Source organism: Pristiophorus japonicus, chromosome 7 (genome assembly GCF_044704955.1).
Source record: "Pristiophorus japonicus isolate sPriJap1 chromosome 7, sPriJap1.hap1, whole genome shotgun sequence".
Classification (NCBI taxonomy): Eukaryota; Metazoa; Chordata; class Chondrichthyes; family Pristiophoridae; genus Pristiophorus; species Pristiophorus japonicus.
In genome coordinates, this window is record NC_091983.1 from 10,599,985 (window position 1) to 10,609,405 (window position 9,421).

Genomic DNA, 9,421 nt, shown 5'->3' on the forward strand with positions numbered 1-9,421 from the left:
CCCCCCCCACAAACCCCCTCACTCTCTCTCCCCCCCCCCACAAACCCCCTCACTCTCTCTCCCCCCCCCACAAACCCCCCTCACTCCACCCCCCACTCCACCCCCCCCCCCACAAACCCCCTCACTCCACCCCCCAAAAAAAAAACTCACTCCACCGCCCCCCCACAAACCCCCTCACTCCACCCCCCCACAAACCCCCTCACTCCACCCCCCCACAAACCCCCTCACTCCACCCCCCCACAAACCCCTCACTCCACCCCCCCACAAACCCCCTCACTCCACCCCCCCACAAACCCCCTCACTCCACCCCCCCAAACCCCCTCACTCCCACCCCCCCCAAACCCCCTCACTCCACCCCCCACAAACCCCCTCACTCCACCCCCCCACAAACTCCCTCACTCTTCCCCCCCCCCCCACAAACTCCCTCACTCTTCCCCACCCCCCCCAACAAACTCCCTCACTCTTCCCCCCACAAACTCCTCTACTCTTCCCCCCCCCACAAACTCCCTTACTCTTCCCCCCCCCCCACAAACTCCCTTACTCTTCCCCCCCCCCCCACAAACTCCCTTACTCTTCCCCCCCCCACAAACTCCCTTACTCTTCCCCCCCCCACAAACTCCCTTACTCTTTCCCCCCCCACAAACTCACTTACTCTTTCCCCCCCCCCACAAACTCACTTACTCTTCCCCCCCCCCACAAACTCACTTACTCTTCCCCCCCCCCACAAACTCACTTACTCTTCCCCCCCCCCACAAACTCACTTACTCTTCCCCCCCCCCACAAACTCACTCACTCTTTTCCTCACCACCCACAAACTCACTCACTCTTTCCCCCCTCCCACAAACCCCCCCACTCTCTCTCCCCCCCACAAACCCCCTCACTCTCCCTCCCCCCCCACAAACCCCCTCACTCTCCCTCCCCCCCCACAAACCCCCTCACTCTCCCTCCCCCCCCACAAACCCCCTCACTCTCCCTCCCCCCCCACAAACCCCTCACTCTCCCTCCCTCCCCCCCACAAACCACCTCACTCTCTCTTCCCCCCCCCACAACCCCCTCACTCTCTCTTCCCCCCCCCCACAAACCCCCTCACTCTCCCTCCCCCCCCCCCACAAACCCCCTCACTCTCCCTCCCCCCCCCACAAACCCCCTCACTCTCCCTCCCCCCCCCCACAAACCCCCTCACTCTCCCTCCCTCCCCCCCCCCACAAACCCCCTCACTCTCCCTTCCCCCCCCCCCCCCACAAACCCCCTCACTCTCCCTCCTCCCCCCCCCCCAAACCATTACGCACTCTCCCTTTCCCTCTCACATTTCACTGTCACACCCCCTCCCCTCACATCCCATCCCTCGCCTCCATTTTGACGGGGAATGGCCACCGGCCCCGAGTCTGGGGCACCGGCCATTTTCTGACTAACGGGCACCGAGAGCCGGGGGCGGTGTGTGCGTGCGTGCCTGAGCCCGGGCTCCCTCGCTGGGGAAACACGGCAAACTGCTCGGGATTCATTATTCACTTCAGAGCAGTAACCGCCCCCCATCGCCAAAGGACCCCAGCCGCGCCGCGCACCTGTTGCACTCTCTGGGTTTATTCTCTCAGCATCCTCCGGCCGCCGAGTAACCGGGCGACACCGGTACCGACTCTCACAGGCAGACCGGGGAGTCTGTACTACCGTCTAACGGGGCCGGATCGGACCCTTTCCTCCGGGCTGCGCCACACACACCGTTTATTTTTATACTCCCCACCCGCCCACCCCAAACGATAACGATAGGATGGGATGGGATGGGGCTGAACCGCGGGACAGACCCTCTCCATTGCCTACCTGCTCCACGCGCGCTCGGGAGACAGGCAGAAAGCGGCTGCGTCACGGCTTTTAATCGGTATGGTGTGGGGGTCCGCCGATTGACGTCAATTGCGCCCCCCCCCCTCCTCTCCTCTCCTCTCACCGGCTCGAGCTCTCACCCCGCCCCCTCTCACCGTCTCGCGCTCTCACCCCGCCCCCTCTCACCGTCTCGCGCTCTCACCCCACCCCCTCTCACCGTCTCGCGCTCTCACCCCGCCCCCTCTCACCGTCTCGCGCTCTCACCCCACCCCCTCTCACCGTCTCGCGCTTTGACCCCACCCCCCCTCACCGGCTCGCGCTCACCAACGAATTGCGGGGGGGGGGTCAAAAAATAACTGTCACTCTCCCCTCCCCCAACATAAATCTCTGTCATCAAACACCTGCCCCCATTTACCCACAGATACATTCTTCAGCACAGTAATCCCTGTTATTTCATTATTTTATTAATTGTAAGCCGGGCTCGGTCCCCGCTGACCCACTAGCTGCTTATTTTGCTGCACCACCAGCCTCCAAATTCGTTGTTACCGCTCGATCCCGCAACAAGTACGTGAGTGGAGTGTGGGCAATGTGAGGGGGTTTGGCAGGGAGGGGTGGTTGTGAGGTGTGAGGAGGGGCTGAGGACAGGAAAATTGGGAGCAGGAGTCGGCCATGCGGCCTGTCGAGCTGCTCCGCATTTCAGTAAGATTATGGCTGATCTTCGACCTCAACTCCACTTTCCCGCCCAATCCCTTGATTCGATTAGGGTCCAAAATTCTATATCTCAGCTTCCACGTTCCTTTGGGGTAGAGAATTCCAAAGATTCACAACTCTCTGAGCGAAGAAATTCTAGTATTTTCCCTACAGGCTAACTGGCCTGTAGTTCCCTGTTTTCAGGGTTATATTTACTACCTTCCGATCCACTGAGACCATTACAGAATCGAGGGAATTCTGGAAATCACAACCAATGCATCCACTATCACTGCAGCCACCTCGTTTAGATCCAGGGGATTTGTCAGCTTTTAGTCCCATTAATTTCTCCAGTAGTTTACTAATAATTACTTTAAGTTCCTCACTTTCATTAAACCCTTGGTTCCTCATTATTTCTGCTATGTTCTTTGTGTCATCTACTGTGAAGACAGACACGAAATATTTGTTTCAAGTCGCTGTCATTTTCTTATTCCTCCTGTTATAATTTCTCCTGTCACTGCCTCTCAGGGACCGTTGTTTATTCTTTCTAATCTCTTCATTTTTACATACTTGTAAAAGCTCTTATAATCTGTTTTTATATTTCTTACTAGTTTACTCCTATTCTATTTTCTCCCTATTTATCAATTTATTGGTCATCCTTTGCTGATTTTTAAAACCCTTCCAATCCTAAGGCTTAATACTTCTCCAGTTAGCCATGGCTCTACCATTTTTCCCGTGGAGTTTTTATTCAACAAGGGAATGTATACTCATTGAGAATTATAAATTGTTTCTTTAAATGTTTGCCATTGCTTATCTACTATCATATCTTTTAATCTAATTTCCCAATCTACCTCAGCCAACTCGCCCCTCATGCCTCCATAATTGGCTTTGTTTAAATTTAAGACCCTAGTTTTGGACTTAACCACATCAATCTCAAACTTAATATGACATTCTATCATTATGTTCACTCTTGCCCAGACAATCCTTTACTATAATATTAATTAACCCTTTCTCATTACACAATACTAGATCTAAAATAGCCTATTCCCTAGTTGGGTCCTCAACGTGATCTAGAAAAATGACTCGAATGCATTCCATGAACTTGTCCAACAAGCTACTTTTGCCAATTCAGATATAGCATCTTTAATTTTAACTTTTGTCTATGTTTCCCTGATGTGGCGTTAGTCAGTAATGCCCTGTTACCATTATTAAACTCTGTCCCTTCCTGACACAATCTGCTTGATTGACTTTTCTCTTCAGACTTATAAATTTATCCTTCTCTGAACCATCCCTCCTCCTTAATTAGTTCAAAGCCCTAGTTACTTGATTTGGTTGGATACCGGTCCCAGCCCAGTTTAAGTGGAGCAGCTCCCTCTTTCCCCAGTAGTAGTGCCAGTGGCCCATGAATTGAAACCTCTGCCTCCCACACCACTCTTTCAGCCACCCATTTAAACCTCTAATCTGTTTGACCCCATGCCAATTTGCACGTGGCTTGGGTAATAATCTAGAGATTATTACCTGTGAGGTTCTGTTTTTTAATGTGTACCCTAGCTCTGCAAATTCCCTCAGCAGAACCTCATTCCTAATTCTATCTATGTCGTTGGTTCCTACGTGGACCACAACAACGGGATCCTCCCCCTCCTTCTCCAATTTCTTCTCCAGCAGCCAGGTTATGCCCTTAACCCTTGCACCAGGCAGGCAACATAGCCTTTTGGGATTCCCAGTCGCGGCTGCAGAGAACAGTACCTATCCCCCGACTATACAATCTCCCACCACAACCACATTCCTTTTCGCTTCCCCTACTTGAATTGCCTCCTGTACCACGGTGCGTGGTCAATTTGCCCATCCTCCCTGCGGTCTTCTCATCCACACCGATAGCAAGTACCTCGTACCTTTTGGGTAAATGCTGAGGCTCCTCCACTACTGCATCTGCGGTCCCTTTACCTGCCTGAGTCTGGGTCACAGTCATACCCTCCACTCCCTGACCATTAACCAAATCTAAATGACTACCTAACCTAAGTGGTGTGACTGCCTCATGGATGAAAATATCCAGGTAACTCCCTTGCACTGTTATACTAGTCAGGAAGATCTCACCCTTCAGCAACACCATGATGGAAAATCGTAGTTGGGTACTCTTCAAAACTTGGCTATCTCTCACCATATCATTAGATGTGAAGCCTATGCTGTAATTTGGTCAACATGGAGAATCCTTGCTCAGGTGAACACGAGAGTTGATGGTTCTTTCTTGACTCTCTTGGTGGTTTAAAAAGAATCAAATCTTTTTTTCAATTCTAAAGTCATCAGAGGTCAGCGGTTAACGCAGATAAAAGTTCATACCGTAGTTGGTAAGCCTCATTATGCCATAAGAAGGGAAACTGGTTGCAATTGGTTTTAAAGCTATTGCCATACATTATTAACCTAAATGGGCATTTGAATATTGTTAGGGAGTTGTGTTTTAATAAATAAATATTTGTATGTTTGAGTCGTACGTGCTGACAACTTCTGCAGTTCTTCCAAGTTGGGGTGATTAAGTTGTGAGATTATTGAGTCTCCTTGCACAGTATGGTACCACTGAAAGGAGTGGGGGAAAGATTGTCTAGCTGAAAATCAGTTTCAGAATGGAGAGAACGGCATGAGGACAAGGCAGCATTTGTCAAGGTTACTAAAATACAGACTAGATAACTGTGACATTGCAGACATGGATGTGATCCACTGGGAGGACAGACACACCAACGTCAGTGTTCTCGATCAGGCCAACATCCCCAGCATCGAAGCACTGACCACACTCGACCAGCTCCGTTGGGCGGGCCACATTGTTCGCATGCCTAACACGAGGCTTCCAAAGCAAGCGCTCTACTCGGAACTCCTACACTGCAAACGAGCCCCAGGTGGGCAGAGGAAATGTTTCAAGGACATCCTCAAAGCCTCCTTGATAAAATGCAACATCCCCACCGACACCTGGGAATCCCTGGCCCAAGACCGCCCTAAGTGGAGGAAGAGCATCCGGGAGGGCGCTGAGCACCTCGAGTCTCATCACTGAAAGCATGCAGAAAGCAAGCGCAGGCAGCGGAAGGAGCGTGCGGAAAACCAGACTCCCCACCCACCCTTTCTTTCAACCACTGTCTGCCCCACCTGTGACGGAGACTGTAATTCCCGTATTGGACTGTTCAGTCACCTGAGAACTCACTTTTAGAGTGGAAGCAAGTCTTCCTCGATTTCGAGGGACTGCCTATGATGATGACGGATGTGATAAGTGTTCAATTATGAGGCAAGTCGGTGGCATTGATGATTCTAGTTTTTTTTTAAATGAACACTTTAAAAATTATTATAGTACCCTGTATCATGTTCATAAACCAGAAACGCATGCCAGCTTCTGTGTGATCTTAGGAACAGGTACAATAACCGATACAACAGTGATCTTAATGTTTTTGTCAGGGTATTGTGATCAAGGATGAATAACTCAAGATGGAAGGTTAAATCATTGAACTCTGAATCCCCATGCTCACTAACATTTTTGGAAAATGAATATCGTCAAAATAATTAAGTACCTGGACTAGGGAATGGTCACAGAAAATCAGAGGCCTGGAATGAGACCATCTAACCCACTTGCTTGGCTGAGGAATGTTTTCAGAGCAGCAGGGAGTGGCTCCAGAGAAGCAATAGGCTGAGAGCAGTTGTTTACTAGGCTTCAAAAACTGTTGGTTAGGAAATTACGCTTTCTCCTTACCGCTGGCGTTCGACTAGATTTTAGAGAAAAAATGCGCACCTACCTGAAGTTGCTGCGCGCGCACGAGTTTCCAATCCACAGGCCTCCTCTCATTGTGTGTCGTAGCGTGTGCTCATAGGAACGTCCGTAAACTGGAGCTGGAGTCACATGGCTCTGGCCAGCTAATTAAGGTAAAATATTTTCTCATTCTCATTCTCATACTCTGTAAGTTGGAGTTCCCATTATTATGAATGAGAATCCCCCCCAAACACCCAAAACACTAATAAAAAATAGAAAATATACACTACATATTTAAGATTCATTTAAATTAAAGTTATTAATGTCTTATTTAAAAAAAAAAATTCCATATTTTAAAAAAGTTTTTAAAATTATGTCTTAAAATAAACTTACCGTAGTGGGGAGGGTTTTTAACAATAAAATGTTTTCATAACTTTATTTTAATATGTTTTTGTGTGTTTTAAAACACTTGCGGCAGCTTTTTCAGGCGCAAGATTTTTGAGGACATTTGCCGGGCAAGATATGCGTAAATCCTGCAATCTTGCCCGTACAAATGTTCTCGCTCCCGAGATGTCTACGATCTGTCGAGCTCCAGCATGTGCATTGCGCACTGAAAATCAGCTTTTCCGATGTCTTCCCGGGTCTGTAGAAACTTCGTACGGGCCCGGAGGCCGGGATTTCTATCCCAATATATGTGGAACAGGGAAATTGGGGGGGGGGAATAGTTTAAAAAGAAAAATCAACCAAATTAAATGGGCAAAATGAGTTGTGTCCCCGAATTTTAATAACCGCAATAGCCTGGACTTTACATTGATTTTTTTTTTGAGTGTTTTGATAATGTGTGCATTTTATTACACTTATTTAAAAAATAGGGTAACATTTATTAAGGGTTTCCACCATAGAAAATAATAAAAACATTGTCACACATGTTCAAGAAAGTCAGCTACTTTTTAAACAATATACTCAGTCTTAGTCTAAGCCTCTCTTGAAAAGATTTGTTTTTGAAGGAAACAGTAGCAGCTAAAATAGCAATAAAAATAAGAATGAGTGTCTTCACAGTGACTTGATTCTAATCAATTTACTCTGCCTCATAGCTCCTTATTTGAATAACAATATTGACAATTTAAACTATTGACTGATTTTTTTTTGTGAATTGTTGTGCTTATCTAAAGTGAGGGCTACTAGTGTTAGGGAACAGGACTCTACTGTTCCCCAACAATGTGCCTCAAACCAATAGCAAAAGAGCCCTTGCACCAAAGTGGCATTTTTCCATTTTCCCCACTAACCACCAGTCTTCACCCCACTTCAAAATGTGTTCCCAGGCAGTGCGTGGGGTAGTGTCATATGTGGAAGCTCACAAAGGTGATTGTTGCTCTGGTTGACTTGGAGCATTGGGATATAGTAAACTAATTCTTGTTTTTTTTTTAAAGTACACTTAAGAGGAATGAGACATGTTTTTTTTCTCTCCCCAGTTTTCTCCCATCCTCCCATGATGGCATCAATCCATGTTGCAGGGCTCCAAGGAAGCTGGCACCTTGCCCAAGTTCTGCCCCTCGTGTGAACCTAGACAAGTAGCAGACTACTCCACTTTGGAGGGCATCACAACACAAAAGGATCCTGTCCTCACTCCATGTGCACAGAGGCCACTGCATAGTTGAAGTAGAAGTTTTCCTCTTCCTAGCCCATGGGTGCCGAGGCCAATGGACTAACTCAGCACAGACCAGGGATTGAACCTGGAATGTTCCTGGCCTCTGTGGCTCAGTGCCATTTTAGGCTTTGTGCTTGCCAGCTAACATTATCAAAATAATGTACACATCAGACCTGCACTGGAGTATGTATAATTTGTCCAAACGTTTTACTGTTGGGGGCAAAGTTTAAAAAAAAGAACTGTACATGGATGCATAGTCAATAAAAATTGCATCTGAATCAAATATGTACATGAACAGATTAAAAATAAGAAAGGTAAATACATATATATAAAATACATTTTCCAGGATTGTATACAACAAATTTAGGTGCAATTTCCTTTATTAAATGGACCCAAATGTTTCTGGTCTGAGCAAGCTGGAAACTTTGTGCAGAAACGACTTCTCCTGTTGAGTGATAGCACATAAATCCAATCATAATGGTTAGAAAGCTTGTTACAGTCCCATATATTAGAAATCAAGGCTCCAAACACCAAATAAGGTAGAAATAATATGAAATTTATACTGTTGGCCCATCTGAAACAGAGGAGATAGATACAAGACACTACTACACCCCAAGAGTCCTATTGAATAGCTATTTCCAGAAAGTTTTGGATTATATACAATAACATTATTTTTAGCACTAGTCTCATTCCTATCGATATGCTTATCCAAAAAGTCACCCAAGCAGCAAGTTCAGATTTGAAAAAAGGTGTGCAGCTATGCATCTCCAAAGTTTCATGTTTATGAAGCCTCTTACTTCTTGGGTTTATTCTTTGATAGTGAAAGTCAGGTCCTCACAGAGGGCTTGAATCCTCATTGGACAACAATGGCAGATGTTATTCCTGGAATTTTTAGTCGTAAAATAGTCAGATCACATTGTTAATAAGAAGCATGCTATTTACATGAAGCAGTATCTCCTATCACAAATTTACTACACGTATCAATACAAGCTTCTTTGGACGAAGAACAGGCTTAAAAGCTGTAGGGTGAACTAATCAATCCCTGAGCTCTACCATCCCAGAATGCCCATCCTGAGTCGTTGTAGGACTGGACAGGAATAATGATACCACTGATTGTGTCATTTGCAACATTTTAATTGATAATCAGGGTGATTTTTAGCCAGCTATAGCCAACTTGCTGTTCTTGTGTTAGAGTTGAAGATATTGATGTATAACAAAAAAGCTTCCCCTGGGTAATCTGAACTATTTCTTTCAACTAAGTAATGGATGTGATGTCAGAATATTTGCATACAGTTTTGAATAAAGAATATATTTATTACCTCTGATTTCAGAATTATCATAAAACACAATTCTAGTGGCGTTTAACATTTAGTAATCTGGCAGTTGTTTGGAATCCTTCAAGTACCTCTGAGTTTCCACAGAGAGAAATGGTAGGTAACATTTTAAAAATAACTATTAACAATTATACTGTTGACATTTAACATGCATGCAGTGCGAAGGATTCCACAATACTTGTGCTAAACATACTATACAACTGGCCATTAAAG

General features: G+C 46.4%; 1 protein-coding gene and 1 long non-coding RNA gene across 3 annotated transcripts in view; one reads left to right on the forward strand and one right to left on the reverse strand.

Moving 5' to 3' along the window:
- Window positions 1-1,991, reverse strand: part of eef1a1a (eukaryotic translation elongation factor 1 alpha 1a) — a 10,673-nt gene extending 8,682 nt beyond the window's left edge. Inside the window, exon 1 of one of the 2 annotated variants that reach the window (XM_070884781.1) lies at window positions 1,971-1,991. The gene's annotated coding sequence lies outside the window, so the exon portion shown is untranslated. The other variant, XM_070884780.1, reaches the window with a different exon arrangement.
- Window positions 1,992-2,116: 125 nt separating this feature from the next.
- LOC139267049 (uncharacterized) lies at window positions 2,117-9,192 on the forward strand. The gene is made up of 2 exons (XR_011593818.1): window positions 2,117-2,379; window positions 7,699-9,192. It is a non-coding gene; the product is annotated as an uncharacterized lncRNA (long non-coding RNA).
- Window positions 9,193-9,421: the final 229 nt, after the last annotated feature.